The sequence below is a fragment of the Artibeus jamaicensis genome, unplaced genomic scaffold, assembly GCF_021234435.1.
Source record: "Artibeus jamaicensis isolate MK-2021 breed Jamaican fruit bat unplaced genomic scaffold, CSHL_Jam_final contig_3126, whole genome shotgun sequence".
NCBI lineage: Eukaryota > Metazoa > Chordata > Mammalia > Chiroptera > Phyllostomidae > Artibeus > Artibeus jamaicensis.
The window spans coordinates 17,475,300-17,493,568 of record NW_026521723.1 but is presented as its reverse complement, the minus strand read 5'-3'; the positions used below and the strand labels follow the sequence as shown (position 1 = coordinate 17,493,568).

Below are 18,269 nucleotides of genomic sequence, written 5' to 3'. Positions count from 1 at the left end.
GCGGGAGGAAGGAGCGCGCAGTTGGATGACAGCCTGGCTAGTTGGTCGGTGGGTCCGGGAGATGTTCAGGTTGTGACAGGGCTCTCGGGCCGAGCGCCAGTCCGGACGCGCGGCTGGAGGAGGAGCCACAGGAGAGGCGAGAGGTGCGGCCTTGCTAGGGCCCAGCTGGAGGCTTCCCCGCAGGGCTCAGCACGCTCGCGCGCACCGCAGAGGCCGGCGCCGCCTTCCCTCCGCCTCCACGCCCAGCTGCCGGCGCAGCGATGGGCGCGGCTCCGGGCCGAGCCCTGCCCACCTCCTTGCCAGTCCCTTCCAGACCCGCGAATCCACGAGAGACCCGGGCAGCGTGGACTTAAGGCTTCTCGGAGGTCGGGGACCTGGTGAGGTGAGCAGCGCGCCCTTGAACCTGTCCCCAGTCTGCCTTGCAGGGGGGCATTAAACGCAGAGTGCAAGGTGGCAGGTAGGATGGGCTCCCTCACCGGGAATGTGAAGTCCTAACTGCAGAAAGTTTTATTGCACTGAGGTCTGTCGAACTGCTTTGTTCTGGGCTTAAGAGAGCGGCCCGGGAGCTGCAGCATCCTTGCGCCCTGGCAAGCACCAGTTTCCAAGTTAGCTCTTTCAGAAACTAGGGGCCACTTGTTAGCTCTCGGTGTTTGAATGGTTTATATCTAGGTATACATGCGCTACTGCAGAAAATGACCTTGAAGTTTTTCTGTAGAATCGAGTTCTGTTGTTAACATTTCAGAATAAAAATCTCTGGGGAGAGATCATGGCATGATGCTCTAACTCTTCCCTTCGCTGGTTTTCTAGATAAATGCGTCCGTGAATAGGCAAATTACTCCCTGCTCTAAAATGGAATGTCTTTCTTCGTGTAATCCTTTAAACGAGGATACGGAGGATAACATTAAGTTAGTGCACCCTTACATAAATGTGAAAGATTATCAGGTGGCGATTAAAAAATGGGAAAGTGGTTGATATAGATGTATTAGGCAGCAAGGCCTACAGAAGAAAATCAAGTTTTCTCTGCCGGTGGTGAAATACTGCATAGAAGGCTTCCCTGAACCCTGGGTAGCAGCCTAGATTGCAAAAACTGTCGCTTCTTCCTTTGCTGCAGTTGTAGCAAACCCGTGCGCAGTTACATGGCTGAGGAAGGGAGTGAATGGAGCGTAAGGCAGTTTGAGTTTGGAGACTAAAATGCCTTGAGTTAGGGATCTCTTGGGGCTGGGGGGGTCTCTCTGGTCCCCATTTTGTGAGCCTATTTCCACTTCAGGGCCACTACAGTCTCTGGAGTGCTGCCTATATTTCTCCCTTCTCTTCTACCACCAGCTTTTAGCTTTTCCCTGCTCCTCAATAAAGTCTAGAATTGAGCCTGGTCAGAGGCAGAGTTATGGTAGCCTGGGGATAGAGAACTCGTGAAAGTAGAATTGTGGTCTAGGGGAGATCCAGAGGGTGGGTGGGGATGAACCGCTGGCTTCCAGCCTAGAAAGCACTCTAAAGAGTGTGAGAATGAGGGAAAGAAATTATCTGGGAAGGACAGTAGGTGCTTAAGAGTTTGTTTCTTGCCAAGGGTTTTAATATTTTGTTGTCGTTTGAACATAAGGGCATTTCCAGAAGGGTCTGAGGAAGTATGAGGACTTCTCTGAAAAGTACCCAGCCATTCACATGTTATTCCACTCCTTTATAGGTTTTCAAAGAGTAATTGGGAGCAAGGGGAGAGAGGAAAGAAGTGCTGAGGCTCTGACACACCATAGAGTCCATTGGATGTAGACAGTCTGGGGCAGAGAAGTTCGATTTGGAAGCTGAAAGAAATGTTCTAATTTTAGTTAACTACCAGAGCCCTCATTTTGCAGATAACTTTTTGTTGCTGATAACTTTTGTCTGATAAAGTATGCAAATTCCTACTTTTTTCCTATAGCATTTTATTGTGGAAAATTTCAGACATACAGAAAAATTACCTACCTTTCTTTTTGTAAACTTGTAACTCTCTTGAGACATAACCTAATTAATAAAAATCAGAGTTTGGAATCCAGACATACGTGATCTGGTGCCAGACAGATCTTGTATAAGGAGATGGTTAAGGAATACATGTGTGAAGAATATTTAGATTTTGAGGGCAAAAATAGGGACCTAGTCTTCAATTCCCTAAGAATCTTAGACAGATCTCTTGATTGGACTCTTTCCTCATTCTTAAAACACTGGTTGGATAGTATTACTCCCCTGCTTAATACTCCAGTGGCATCCTTAACACTTTGAATGAAATCCGGGGCTTACCAAAGCCCTGTATGATCTGGCCTGTTTGACCTCATATGCTATCATTTCCCCCTCCCTTGCTTTTTTCTCTGCCTGAACACTCTTCCCTCAGATACTTGCTTTTTTCTTCAATTTATTCAAGTCTCTTTTCAATTGTGACCTCTCCCATAAGGCCTCCTCTGGCCACCTGGTCCAAAACAGCTCTTTGTCACTCCCTGTCCTCTGACTCTGCTTATTTCTTTATTGCACTTGGATTTCTAGAGTATCAATACATATGTTTCTTAATTAATTGGCAATATATCCCCCACTCGAATATAAGCTCCATAAAGACAGGAAATTTTGTTGTATTCCTGGCTATGCTCCTGTTTGGCATGTAAGCAATTAATAAATAATTGTTGAGTTAATTAGATAAATGTCACAAACAAGGCACTGAGTCCCATAGTGTTGCAGAACCCTTGGGGAAAATACTAGAACTCCTTTAAGGTAATTCAAGTCGATCAATATTTTATAGGTAAATGATGATCCTGGAGATCAATGGCTTCTTTTATCCTCACAGAACTTCTAAGCTGAATCTTGTGCTAGAAGCAGGGCCAGTTTTGACAAATTCACATCCCAAACAAGATATGAAAATTTTCCGTCTCATAAATTTCCCTATGCCCCTTTCTAGTTACTTCCACCATCAGAAGCAACTTTCATTATGAATTCTGTTACTATAGAGTAGTTTTATGTTCCTGAGCATCATATAAATGAATTCACATGGTACGTACTTTTGCGTCTGGCTCCTTTTTTGCTCCACATGGTATCTGTGAGATTCATCCATGCTGTTGAGTATGTCTGTTGTTCATTTCTTTCCATTCCAAGATGGCATTCCATCATATGAATATCAGCCATGTGTTTATCCATTTTCTTATTGATGGACACTTGCATTGTTCCATTTGGGGGCTATTTTGAGTAAAGCTCTCATGAACATTCTTACAGGGTCTGCCTCATTTTGAGTCCTATGCATTTTCTATGAAAATCTGCTTTGTGCCGCAGTGCTGAAAGGAGCATGGCAAGGTTGTGGGGGCTGCGGCTGATGTGCAGCCTGCCTGAATCCCTAGACAGCTCCACTGAGGGCCGACCTGCCTCCCACTCTAGAAAATGTGTGTCCATGGAATCAGGGGGCCCTCCATTGCTCTGTTGGTGTTTTTAGGTCCCTAGAAGACTCCGTGGAATGCCTGCTGCCATTGCTGTTGTATTCCCCTCCCCTTCTCACCTTCCCACTCCTGTGCAAGTTGACTCTTATCAGCCACTGAGCATTATGCTATCGAGTTTAAATATTAATGAAGAAGAGTCTTGTTCAGAGCCTAATAAAATATTTATGTGTTTCCATGGGGCAGTGGTTTCCATATAGACTTCTCAAGGTGTTTTTCTGAGACACTTGTCATAATTGTGAGGTACCCAGCCAGAGGTAGGTGATACAGCCAGAGAACATCCCATGTTTTTGAACCTGCCTTGCAAAGCAGGTTCATAAACATCCCCACTGCTTTGTAGGGATGGGGAAGAAAGGGCACACAGAAAAATGTGTATTAGTCGTGTCTGAATCAGGAGAAATCTGCATGTGCTGATGAAATGGGTTGAAAAAAGAAGGGCCTATTTATATTGTATTATTAAAGGTGAGAATCCAGAGGGGATAGTAGGAAAAAAACTTGTTAGAATGAAGGAATCAGTCTTGTAAGAGACACAGATTTTTTTGACACTGATATAGACAACTGTGCTGAGTGTTTCAGATTATTGTACCTGAAAATATGGAAGAAGGATTAGAGGCTAACCAGGACTTCTCAGTGAGGGGTGGAGAGCTAGCTACTTCAAGAAAAATGGTTATTTTCCTTTAAGGTAGAGGTTCCTTTTGAGTTGATTTCTGAAGGAGGTGTGGCTCTCTGACAGGCAGCAGGAGTGTGGAAGGGCATTTCCTGAGAGACAGGATGGATTGACTACAGATATTTGAGTCAGTCCAAGTGCTGCTGTGGCTTGAATAAGGTGAAGAGGTGGGGAGGGTCAGAGCAGGGCACATTTGCTGTAAGAGATAAAGCAGAAAGTTACAGGCCAGCTTGTCAAGGTCACAGGAGTATGGACTTTAGTCTGTTTGTTGTAGGGAACCCTGTAACTTTGGACCAGAGATTGGGTTAGATTTTGAGCAATTCTTGGGAAGTGCATCCAGCTCGGGCAAGGCCTTGAGGTATTTTTATGTACAAGGCACTTTCAGAATATTTTCCTGATTCAGTCTAGTCTGGAGACTTTGTACAATCCACTCTAAAGAAGTTAAACAATACATTCCTGCAATTGACCAGAAACAGATCTTCCTAGCTACCTGCTTGCACCCCAGAACAATATATGTGACTCAGAATGCTCCAAGTCAAACTGAATTCATAGACATTATGCTGCATCCTCCAATCTCTTTCTGGGGTCTAAGTACTCCTCTGTCACCTGGACCCAAATCTGGGTCTTTTCATTCCAAGATGGCATCCCCATCATATGACTATGAGCCATGTGTTTATTGATTTTCTTATTGATGGACACTTGCATTATTTCCATTGGGGGGCTATTTTGAATAAAGCTGACAGGGCACACAGAAAAAGTCAGATGCAGGTTACTAAGCAACAGAGGACTAAGAGGTAAGGCTGATAGGTCATCGCTGCAGAACTCAGGCCTACTTTGACCAAGCTACTGGGCGGTGACTAAAGAGGGCATAAAGCTTGTAGGCTGGTAACTCGTACACAGGACTGCCTTCCACTACCTTCCACACATGTTCTTCTTTCAGATTGCATGTTCCTATTCAAAATGTCCCCAGGATATTTTTTTAACTCATAATGAACATAGGGAGGGAGTGGGAAGAAGTGTTAAGCCTATGTACACTTTGGGATGTTTGTAACAAGGAAGAGAGAATTGTGCAAGTGATGGCTCTGGGGAAGTCAGTCTTCACTGCTACGGCGAGAAGCTTTGCATGTATATGTATTATCCAGAAAGCTCTGGAGTTCTGATGGGGAGAAGGGATGTCTTGGTGTAAGAATAGAAAAGGGCATGGGAGGGCCTCTGTGAGAAACTTCACAGATTCTGCCCAGGCCTTTGTTGGTGGGAATTACTCTCTTGCTGCCATAGGTATCTATTCCAGAGTGACAGTGGGCACACCCAGGAAAGAATGCTCTGGGCCTTCCCATTGCCATCTGTCTAGGCTGGAGTCAAACTATGAGTTGGCACTGCCGTCTCTCCACCCTGATTTTCCAAGGGTAACTGGAGAGACCTGGAAAAGACAGAAGAAAATGTCCTAACTAGGGAAATAGTAAGGGCCTGAAGGTGTGGTCTGCCCAAAAGGTGTGGTGAAGGCCGGAAGTGTTGGTCCAATAAGACTCCAGACCAGCACGGCCCTTCTTGGCTCTAATCTAAGATATTCCTGATTTTGTGCTTGATGTGGAGTCTCCCCAGGGGCCACATTAGCTGTAGTATTTCCTCTGATCAGGTGAACAGAATGAGTGCTTAATGGAGTGCCTTTTCCAAATGAACACTTCCATGATTCTGTGATTGTGCCAAGGCTGGTGGTGGCTGTCTGCTTTTGGATGTTCGGATAAACCCAGAAGATCAAGTAAAGAGGAAGCAGAAAAAAATAATATGTAGCGTGAGACAGGAAAGGTTAGAGAGTAGTGACCTCCTGGGGTCCTTGGTACCCAATTATCTGTGAGTGAAAAACTGGATGAAAGAAGGTCAAATAACCACCCATGGGAATCTTTACCTGCAAATATTGCTGATTTCTAAGGCAGCTGGGAAGAGAAAAGAAGGGTTGAGACATGAAGGCTGCTGTCACTGTCAGTTTGAGGAATATTAATACAGGCTTGACACACCAGGACACGTAGCCACACCAGAGCCATGCAGATAGCAGCAGTAATACTCTGTACAAACACCTTTCACCCTTCCACACTTTCTCATTTTTATTCATAATATTAGGCACATATATGAGACAATCTATAGTTGTGAAGCTACACAAATGCAGACCTAACTTAAAACATAAGTATAAAGACAAGAAGCTATTCTAATATATTACCAGTAGTGGGATTGTACAAATGATTACTTTTCTTGTTTAAACTTATCCATATTGTCCATGATTGTTATAGCAAGCATTTCTGTGGCGATCAAGAAAACGTTAAGTAAAAAAATCTATTAAAGAGGTTAAATAGGGAGGCAGAAGAGGTATGAGTTGAGGAGAGGACTGGACAGGAGGAAAAATGAGATGTTGGAAAATGAATGAATGATCAAAAACTTAACTCATCGCAAGGTGCTAGTTTCTGCATTTTATTATTTTTAATATGAAAGCCTATTTTTATCTTTATTGATGTTGATAAATAAATTATTTAGGTTTCAGGTGTACAACTCTATAATACATCATTGGTTATTGCACTGTGTGTTCCCCACCCTGAGTCAAGTCCCCTTTCATTACCATTTTTTCCTCCTTTACCCTCCTCTACCTCCCAAACCCCCTTTCCCTCTGGTAATTGCCATATTGTAGTCTGTGTCTATGAGGTTTTTTCTTTGCTTGATCCCTTCACCTTTTTCACCCATCTCCCCAACACCCACCCCTCTGATAGCTGTCTGTCCTCTGTATCTATTAGTCTGTTTCTGTTTGTTAGTTTATTTTGTTCATCAGATTCCACATATAAGTGGAATCATATGGTACTTGTCTTTCTCTGACTGACTTATTTTACTTAGCATAATACTCTCCAGGTCCATCTGTGTTGTTGCAGAGGTTAAAATTTTGTTCTTTTTTATGGCCAAGTAGTATTCCATTGTGTAAATGTACCACTACTTTTATTATCCACTCATCTACTGATGGGCACTTGGGCTGCTTCAAAATATTGGATGTTTTAAAAAACACTGTAGTCAATATAGGGGTGCATTTATTCTTTTGAGTTAGTATTTCAGTTTTCTTAAGATATATTCCCAGAAGTGGGATTGCTGGGTTATAAGGCAGTTCTGTTTTTAATTTTTTGGAGTAACTCCATACTGTTTTCCACAATGGCTGCACCAGTCTGTATTTTCATCACAGTGCACAGAGGTTCCCTTTTCTCCATATCCTTGCCAACACGTGTTTATTGATTTTCTGATGATAGTCAATTGGAAAAGCATGAGATGGTATCTCATTGTGGTTTTCATTTACATTTCTTTGATGGTTAGTGATGTTGAGCATCTTTTCATATGTCTATTGGCTATCTGTATGTCCTCTTTGGAGAAGTATCTATTTAGGTCCTTTATCCATTTATTAACTAGTTCGTTTGTTTTTTTAGTATTGAGTTTTATAAATTTTGGATATTAATTCTTAAAATTTTTTTTATTTAATTATTTTTCAAGTACAGTTTTCTGTCTTTTACTCCCATCCCAGCCCACCCCCCTAGTGCTCCCCACCTCCCTCCCATTTCCACCCCCCTTAGTTGTTGTCCACGTGTCCTTTATACTAGGTCTTGTAAATCCTCCCCCCTTTCCCCTGAAATTCCCTCCCCTCTCCCCTCTGGTCGCTGTCCCCCTGTTCTCTATTTCAGTGTCGTTGTTTTTATTTTGCTTGCTTGTTTTGTTGTTTAACTTCCTGCTAAAGTGGAGATCATATAGTATTTGTCTTTCACTGCCTGGCTTATTTCACTCAGCATAATGCTTTCTAGTTCCATCCATGCTGTTGCAAAGGGTAGTAGCTCCTTCTTTCTACTGCATAGAATTCCATTGTGTATATGTACCATAATTTTTTGATCCATTCATTTACTAATGGGCACCTAGGTTGCTTCCAACTCTTAGCTATTATAAATTGTGCTGCTATGAACATTGGGGTGCATAGGTTCTTTTGGATTGGTGTTTTAGGGTTCTTAGGATATCATCCCAGCAGTGGAATTGCTGGGTCAGAAGGCAAGTCCATTTTCAGTTTTCTGAGAAAATTCTATACTGTTTTCCATAATGGTTGTACCAGTCTGCAATCCCACCAACAGTGAACTAGGGACCCCTTTTTCCCACTGGATATTAATTCTTTATCAGACATATCATTGGCTAATATGTTCTCCCAATCAGTGGGTTTGTCTTTTTGTTGATAGTTTCCTTTGCTGTGCAAAATTTTTTTAGTTTGATGTAATCCCATTTGTTTATTTCTCTTTTATTTCCCTTGCCCAAGAAGGTGCATCATAAAAAAATACTGCTATGAGAAATGTCCAAGGTTTCACTGCCTATGTTTTCTTCTTGGATTTTTATGGTCTCAAGTCTAACATTTAAGTCTTTAATCTATTTTGAGTTTATTCTTTTGTACGAGGTAAGAAGATAAAAACAGACGTATAGATCAGTGAAACAGAATAGAGAGCTGAGAAACAAACCCATGCTTTATGGTCATTTAATATTTGTCAAAGAGGGCAAGAACATACAATAGGGTAAATGTAGTCTATTCAGTAAGTGGTGTTGGGAACATTGGGCAGATAACTTTTGCATATTATTTTCATTATATTGAATACCACGTCTGTTGCCCTCCAGAAGATCTGGAAGTAAATTTTAGCATGAAACCAATTGCAAATACTGGCTCAGTGTTACACCTCCAAGGCCTTAATGCCATCCTGTGGACGACAACATCCTGTGGCCTGTTGCTGGCTTCCAGTGGTCCTCAAAGAATCTTCTGCTGAAGTACTAATGCTAAACACTTCAAGCCGGGGCAGCAGCACCTTTCCCACAGCATTTAACATTTATTGCTGCAGCAGCTGGGCCATCCTTGTGCATCTCACCTCTGACATATGGAACAGGAGCCAACAAAGACTGAATAGTTGGAGTAGTGAGATTTTCCCAGAGAAAAGCCTGTTTTGTTCTCATCCATGACTCTGCTGGCTGCTCACTGGCTTAGGAAGCTCTGTGGCTGAGGCTTTGGAGAAGCAAAAGTAGTTTTCATTTCACAACCACCAGCCTTTCCCAGAGCCACTGTCAAGTCTGGGCTTTAATTGGCTTCTGCTGAGGGACCCATGCTGAGGCCTGTCTCCCAGAGCGAAAGTGGCTATTTACCTCTACCCACCAGGATCAATTTAAAGCAAACGCCAGAGAACTACGCTACCCACTGGCATTACTTTTCATGTTGTTTGTAATCAAACATGGCAAGTAAAGTTTCAAATTCTTTTTATATGTTAAATTTGTTACATTTTCAGATTATAAAAGTAATACACATTAATTGAGGAAAGTCTAGAAATATGTTATTAATCTCTACCTCCTGTCCCTTCCATCTTCCTGACAAAACCACTATTAAAAGCTCTGTGTGAATTCCTTTACTCCTTTTCTATGTTCAAACAAACACATGTAATTATTTTCTATTTCATTTGCAGATGGGATCATATAATGCCAGTTATTATATTATTTGTTTCATTTGATTTATTATAGTATATATATCATTCTAGATATATACTTAATTAATTCAATTTATTTTAATAGCTATTAATATGCCTTTGTACAGAGTTCTATAATCTTCTCCATTATTTTTATATTTATAGATATTCCAAGTTTCCCTCCAGGTTTTTTAAACCACGAATTATGTCCCAATAAACATTCTACATTTATCCTTATACTTCAGTTTTTATTTTCATAGGACGCTTCCCCAAATTGGCATTTCTGGGTGAGAAAGAATACTCACAATTTTAATTCTCACTGTGGGTCTCCCAGACAGCAGTTGTCTCCCTTTCTCCTTTTGTCTTTCTCTCCCCGCTCCCACTGTCTTTTTGCAGGGAAGCCTGTGTATTTAGGCAGGAGAGCCCTGCAGTGAGAACTCATCCTTGCCAAGTGTGGATTTTATGAGCTCAGTGGGGAATGGGGTCTGCATATCTTGGTTGCATTGTGTCTTTATTGCTTCTGGTTGGCCACACTGTTACAATTCCCCTTGCTCATTTATTCCATGCTGTGGAGTTATACATGGTCTTCATCAGTAGCAGGAGCAGTGCGTGAGATCATTGCAGGGGTGGGGGGTGGTCAGAGAGAGTAGGCTGTTACAGTGCTTTCTCACAACGAAAGAAAGCAGTATTTGCAATGTTTTTGTTATGTCCTTTCTTTAACAGCTGGGTTGAGAAAATTCTTCAATTCCAGCACAGTGTTCTCCCTGTATTTTGAAGGATTTGGGGACTTTTATGAGTATATAGTCAATCAACTACAACTGATTACTTGACACGAAAATAATTAGTTGAGAAGGTAGGGGTCTTGGAGCTTAAGGATCAGTGCCAAGCAACAGATATGAACATTTTTAAACAAATGATTATAACAAACCTGATATTAGGAGTGAGCTTCCCAGGACTACTTGCCTTTCATTTTTAGTTATGCTCTTCTTTGGATGCAAATCTTCCTTCATTCTAGTCCACTAGACTAGAGAGGAGTGGGACTCCCCAGCACTGCAGGGCTGGGGCACATATCAGAGAACCCTTAAGGGAAGCTAATGAGTATAAACAAGTGAGATATAAAAAGTGAACTGACAAAATAGTACGAAGTAAATGAAATTTTAAGTCCTCAGCTGAAGGCTGCTGTGTGACCAGTGGGCCTGTGAACTCATGGGCATTTTATGAAAGTCTGTGATCTCTGAGCTGCATTAGAACTGCAATTGTGAGTCTGTTCATAATACAGAAATTAGCTGAGCAGAGGAAAAGAAACTATGAAGTCCTGTGGCAGACATCTTGCTATTGTCTTCTGTAAGACATGCTGTAATTTTTACTCAGTACTTTTGAAATGGATTTCTATGTCCGGGATTGAAAACTAAAGGAAGAAAAAAACAGAAGTTATTGTAATTATTTTTTAAGGAGAAACTTTATAGTTTGGACATGTATAAACGTGCATAATAAGCATTAGTTTTTGTGTTAATACATAAACTTTTAATTTTCAAATTTGCACTGACTGGTAATAATGATAGTAACCAGTCCCTATAATGGGTTTGTCTTTTATAATTTAGGGATTCTATAATGTATCTTAATTGGTGTCATAGTTAATAGTAAGAATAGCTGTATCTTATACTGTTTGCAGTATCATTAGTGTCTATAAAGATTATCTTTAAAGAGCTTGGTTTTCTCAGTAAAAATATCTTAAGGTTAAATATATTATAAGACATTAAGCATCTGCTTCTGTCTATAATGGACTACCAATAGTAGACCATTGCTCCCATAGAGGACATCTAGAAAAGCTACATTTAAAAAAATATATATTTTAAGGCATAAAAGACCTACTAAAACAGTTAGGACTTGAGAACTAAGACCTCAAAAAGAACAAAAACTCAAGTGTCCCACATTCTAGGTTAATTTTTCCCTTGAGACAGTTAGTTACCATTTTTTAAGTGGCACCTGAAGAAAAGCTGAGAACCCAAGCAAAAAGTAGCTGCTAAGAGTCAGAAAAGCAGAGCAGAACATTCTGATAAGGCTGGGAGAGGGAAAAGAGAATTCAAGGATACTAAATGAGCCAGGACATGAGAGGTCATGATAATGGAAAGAAATCAGTCCAATAATCTGGGCAATTTTCCTTCCGAGCCACTCACCAATTTATAAGTACCACCTATCAAGAAGTTAAACAGCCAAACAGCAAGCAGGTGCTAAATAGCCTAGAAGCTAATCAGAGATACTTACAGGCTTACTGTGAAGGAGAGATAGAAATTAGAGTATAGAGTTCACCAAAGTGAAAAGACCTGAAAAACACTGTGATGGTTAATTTTATGTGTTAACTTGGGCGTACCATAGGATACCCAGCTGTCTGGTTAAAATTATGTCAGAGTGTATCTGTGAGGGTGTTTCTCGAAGAGATTAGCATTTGAATTGGTGAGCTGAGTAAAGCCGTTGGCCCTCTCCAGTGTGTGTGGACATGATCCAATCTGTGGAGGGCCTGGATAAAACAAAAAGTCAGAGGAAGGATGAAGTCGTTCTGCCTGACTGTTGAGCTGGGACATTGATATTCTTCTGCCCTTGGCACTCTTGGTTCTCAGGCCTTCAGACTCAGACTGGGATCTGCACCATCGGCTGCCTGGTTGTCAGGCCTTTGAACTACATCATCATTTTTTTGGGTCTGTAGCTTATAGGTGACAGATCATGAGACTTCTCAGCCTTCATAATTACATAAGCCAAAACCTTATAATAAACGTCTTTTATTTATATATAAATTTTCAGTCCTGTTTCTCCAGAGGATCCTGACTCATACAAACACACTGAGCTTTCAGTTGGGACTCTGCAGGGACTATGCCTGAGGAGTTAGCCCAGAAATAGAACTGGTCTTATAAAATATTGAAATCTAATTCATAATCAAATCAGTCACTCTTTGGATTAAAGCAATCTGTTTTTCTTCTAACATCCTAGCAGAAGCTGAAAAACATATTTATTAGAAAAGAGAAAATGATCCAGAACCTTTATATTTTTAATGCATGGTTTCAGATATTCAGTGAAACAAACAAACAAAAAGAAGGCATATCAGGCATACAGTTTTTAGAATATGATGCAAAAAGAGAATTTAAACTCTCTGAGGTGAGAAGATAGTTTCAAGTCTTGGGAGACCAAGACAGCTAGAGTTTGTAGGACAAAGTATCACAGAGGTGAGAGCTGTACCAGGCATGGTAACTACATGAAAAAAATGTAAGATTTTAATTATTATTTACACCTCTTTTAAATATAATTGGCAGTTTAAAGAAAGATGAAAACATGTGTAATGGGATTTATAGCATAGGTAAAAGGAAATGTATCATAGTAACAGCATGAAGTCTGGGAGTAGAGACATGCAAGTATATTGTAAGTTTTTTTTTAATACTACATGTATTTTCAGTTGGGGGTATATCAGTTGGGGGTAGACTATGATAAGTTAAAGATGTATCTACAAACATGAAAATAATCACAAAGAAAATATAACTAAGCCCTGGCTGGTGTAGTTCAGTGGATTGAGTGCAGGCCTGAGAACCAGATTACAGTTCAATTCCCAGTCAAGGCACATGCCTGGGTTGCAGGCCAGTTCCCAGCAGGGGACACACGAGAGGCAACTATACATTGATATTTCTCTCCCTCTCTCCTTCCCTTCACCTCTAAAGATAAATTATATATATATATAAAACTTAGTATAGCTAATAAGCCAACAAAGAGATAAAACTGAATCATAAAAGTACTTAATTTACCTAAGAGAAAGCAGATGAGAAGGGTAAAGAAAACAATTAAGAGAAGACTTCTCGTCAACATGGGAGCATAGACAGACATGGCTCACCTCTTCACTCAATCACATCAAAAATACAACTAAAATATAGAACAATCATCTCTAGGACGTCAGAATTTGAGTTGAATAGAAGTCTGACAACTGCAGAATTAAAGAAATCATATCCATCCAGACAGGTAGAAGAAGCACAGACAGGGAATGGACTGGTCCTGTTGTAGAACAGACCAGGGTGAGGGCTGAATGATATAAAAGACCCCCCTTTTTCTCCAGGGGTTCCTCCCCTGTACTAGGTTTGCTTTGCCTGCCGCCAGAGGAAAGACATCTCTCAATGCCAGAGATTGGTGAAAAGGAAATATTTATTTAAAAATTATACAGACTAAAGTTTTTTAGAATACCCACAAATGCACACAGTCCTTCCTTCTCTCTCTGCCAAGTCTGGGGTACTGTATCTCAGGAAAGACACAGAAGTCCGTGATTCAGGCTCCAGGAACCATCCATGTGACAAAAGGGAGCATTTCTAAAGCCTAATGGTCCCCAAAAAGATGCCCAATGGCTGTGATGCCTGGGTTTAAATCCCAGTGCCAATCTTCCTCTGCAGCCTCATTTCCGGCTCCTTCCACAATCAGTTACACCTGCCAGCATTCCATATTCTTCCAGCTTTACTGGGCTGCCATAGTAAGTCTGGGCAGTCATGGCCCCATGGCATGGAGCCAATCATCTCCAAGCTCTTACACAGGCGCTGTAAACAGGGGGAGTTGATTCCCAGTTACATCCTGGGTTGAAGTCACTCTCATCCCCTTGGCTCAAAGCATGGCCACAGCTATTTAACATATCTATGAAACCAGCTAAAGGTTATAGATATGTTAAATGACTATGCCAGAGGTTAGCTGCAAAGCTGTTGCTATACAAAACAGCTCTCAATGGCCCTGCTCCATGTGTCCCATCGCCCAGCTCAAACTGGTGGGGGTGAAGACATCATATGTATATTTTCTCTAATATTTCCTGAACACCCTGAGTTCTAGACCCCATTACAAATCCCTATTTGGGCCTTCCCCTTGGCTGCACCCTGTTATTGTCCCATACCCACATGAGGTGGATAAAAATTTGGGATATCTTAGGATCAAGGAGTCCCAGTCACCCACCAGGCCCCTCAGCCTGGGATTCCAGTGCTAGAAGGATAGGTAATCACAACTTTTTACTGAGAAAAAACAGTGGGGATTGAGTCGAGTGAAGAAACTTCCGAAACCCCAAGTAGTTCTTAAAGAACCCACACATGGACTCCCTACTCAGACTTATTCCCTTTGCGCCCTGGTACTAGAGTGGCAGTTTGGAAGCTACCAGTGGTGTGCTGGGGGAGACTGAGGTATCTGGCATGGGCGGAGGCCATTTTCCTTGTTGGGCCTTCTTCACAGAGCCACAAAGCTAGCGAGTTGGTGCCATATCTGAGACTCTATCAACCTGGCTAACACTGTTTGACCCTGCTTAGAGATTCCCAGAGACTCCACCCTACCCAACTTACGGACCCACCCAAGCTACTTTTTCATATGAATTGTTGGTCTTGGCTCATGCTTCACAACTTCCTAAATTTTCTCAAACAAGTAAGAGCTGGCCTCAGTGGGCCCCAGGCTCAGCACTAGCAGCAGCTAACCTATATTCATAGCTTAGTTTCACCTGGGAACCTCCAATCTTAGCACAAGTAGCAGCCATCTTAGATTGCTTTATAGCTCAAGCAGGATGGCCCCAGGAAAAACACAGATGGGGGCTGATGTTGCCCTGCATCACCTGGGAAACCCCAGGCCTGCACATCCAGTGGATAGCTACAGACCACATTGGAACACCACCAGCCTGCATACCTGATCCTCCACAGAGGTTAGAGGTTCATGGTAAGTGGTAACAGCCAATGCTTGCAGCTGACTGGCCTGGGTAAATCCCTCCCATTGATCTTCCAACAGCAAGCAAGGCTCAACTACAAGTGGGAGGTGTACTCAGCCCACACAAAGGGTACACCTTGAGTACCCACCTTGGTTGATAAGAAAGGCTGAGCCACTGGACCCTACAGGACACCTACTACATTAGGCCAAACTACCAAGACAGGGAGTCATAGCACCTCTACCTAATATATAGAAACCAACACAAGGAGGCTGCCAAAATGAGGGAAAAAATGAAACATGGCCCAAATGAAAGAATAGATTAAAACTCCAGAAAAAAAAGAGCTAAACAAAATGAAGATAAGCAATCTGTCAGATGCAGAATTCAAACACTGGTTATTAGGATGCTCAAGGAACTTAGTGAGAACCACAGCATAAAACATATCCAGCCAGAAACCAAGGATTCAGTAATTGAAATAAGGAACAATTTACAGGGAAATAAAAGTAGAGTGAATGAAGCTGAGAATCATATCAATGATTTAGAGCATAAGGAAGCAAAAAACAACCAGTCAGAATAGCAAGAAGAAAAATGAATCCAAAGAAACTAAGATAGTATAAGCAGCCTGTAGGACAACTTCAAGAAGCCCAACATTTGCATCATAGAGGTGGCAGAAGGAGAAGAAAAAGAGCAAGAAATTGGAAATCTATTTGAAAAAAACAATGAAAGGAAATTTTCCTAATTTGCTGAAGGAAATAGGCATGCAAGTCCAGGAAGCACAGAGAGTCCCAAACAAGATAGATGCAAAGAAGCTCACTCCTAGACACATCACCTATAAACTGCCAAATGTTAAAGACAAAGAGAGAATCTTAAAAGCAGCAAGAGAAAAGCAGTTAGTTACCTACAGGGGAGTTCCCATAAGACTGTCAGCTGATTTCTCAAAAAAAAACAACAACAACAACAAAAAACCTTTGTAGGCTAGAAGGAACTGGCGAGAAATATTCAAAATCATGAAGATTAGGGATCTACAGCCAAGATTGTTCTACCCTGCAAAGCTATTATTTGGAATCAAAGGGCAAATAAAGAGTTCCCCAGAAAGAAAAAAACTATAGGACTTCTTCATCATCAAACAATTAATATATGAAATGTTAAAGGAACTTATTTAAGCAAAAGAAGATCAAAACCAAGAACAATAAAATGGCAAAAATACATATATACCAACAATTGGCTGTAAAAAACTAAGCAAACAAGAACAACAAACAGAATCATGGAAACAGAGAGTGTTTTGATGGTTGCTTTAGGGGAGAGGTGTATGGGAGACTGGGTGAAGAGGGGATGGAATTAAGAAGTAAAAATAGGTAGTTACAGAGTAGTCATGGAGATGTAAAGTACAGTATAGAAAATAGAGTAGCCAAAGAACTTATACACATGGTTCATGTACATGAACAACAGTGGAGAGATTAAATTGCCTGGGGAGTGGAGGGTGATGGGTGGAGGGGCACAATGGGGGAAAAATCATGACAACTGTAATAGCCTAATCAATAAAATATTTTTAAAAAAGAGATGAGATAAATATAAAATAATAACAATATAATCATTTAAACCTAAATATATCAATAACTACTTAAGATGTAAATGATCTCAACACCTCAACTATAAAGCAGAAATTGACAGATAGGATAAAAAAGCAAAACCAACTATGCACTATGGAAAATAAACTTTTCATATTAAGATACAAATATATTAAAAGGATGAAAAAGATGTAGTATGCTAATGCTGAATATAGCTGAGTAGCAATATTAGGTAAAGTAGATTGCAGAGCAAAGAATATTACCATGGATAATAGTCAATTTATCAGAAAGACGTAACAATATTAAATATATATGCACCTAATAACAACTTCATAATAAATGAGATAGAAATAATATAACTTCAGAGAGAAATAGAGAAATCCATAATTATGGTCCAAAATTTTATTAGATTTCTCTCAGTAATGGATAAAATAATAAGACAAAATAATTATAAGGACATAGAATAAGAAATCAACACAGTCAGTCAGCTTGATCTTATTGATCTTTATAGAGCACTATATCCATTAGCAGCAAAATATGCATTCTTTTTCAGTGTGTATGGAACATCCATCAAGATAGACCATTTCTTGAGTCATAGAGCAATTCTCAATACATTTGAAAGGATTCAAGTCATACAAAAAATACTCTCGACCACAATGGAATTAATGAAAAAAATTAATAACACAAATCTTCAAATATTTTGACATTAATGAATGTATTTTAAAATAGCTTATAAGTCAAAGAGAAAATAAAAAAGAAAATGAGAAATTATTTTGGATTGAATGAAAGTGAAAAGTCATGTATCAAAAACAATACATAAGTGCAAATTTGTAGTGCTAAGGGCTTATGAGAAAAAAGTCTCAAATCAGTATCCTCAGCTTCCATTCTAAGAAACTAGAAAAAGGAGCAACTGAGACCAGGAATACTAAATATCGGAGTAGAAATAAAAATAGATAACCAAAAAAAAAAAACAACAATAGAGAGAAGCAATGAAAGCAAATGCTTATTGATTAAGAATATCAGTAAAATCAAAAAACCTTTAGCCAGACTAATCAGGATAAAACGAGAGCAGACACAATTTACTAATATCATGAATTATACAGGTGACATCACTACAAATTCTACAGATATTATAAAGAGTGTTATTCCAATCATTCTATCAAATTAGATGAATGAATTCTTTGAGAGACACAAACCACCAAATCATTTAAGAAATATTCAATACTGTGAAAGCCCAGATCCATTAAAGAAAAAATCTGCACAAAATAAAGAGAAAGTTTTTAACTTGATAATAGGAATCTATGGGAAACCTGCATCTAACATTATATTTAGTGGTAAAGTATATTTAATGGCAAAATATAGTTAATCCAAATACTTTATCCTGAAGATCAAGAACAAGACAAG

At 40.3% G+C, this 18,269-nt stretch overlaps 1 protein-coding gene across 2 annotated transcripts in view; it reads left to right on the top strand.

The window, feature by feature from the left end:
• Nucleotides 1-312: 312 nt before the first annotated feature.
• GPR156 (G protein-coupled receptor 156) overlaps nucleotides 313-18,269 on the top strand; it is a 98,599-nt gene continuing 80,642 nt past the window's right edge. For both annotated transcript variants that reach the window (XM_053663005.1, XM_037139804.2), the window contains exon 1: nucleotides 313-382. The gene's annotated coding sequence lies outside the window, so the exon portion shown is untranslated. The remainder of the gene's footprint in view (nucleotides 383-18,269) is intronic.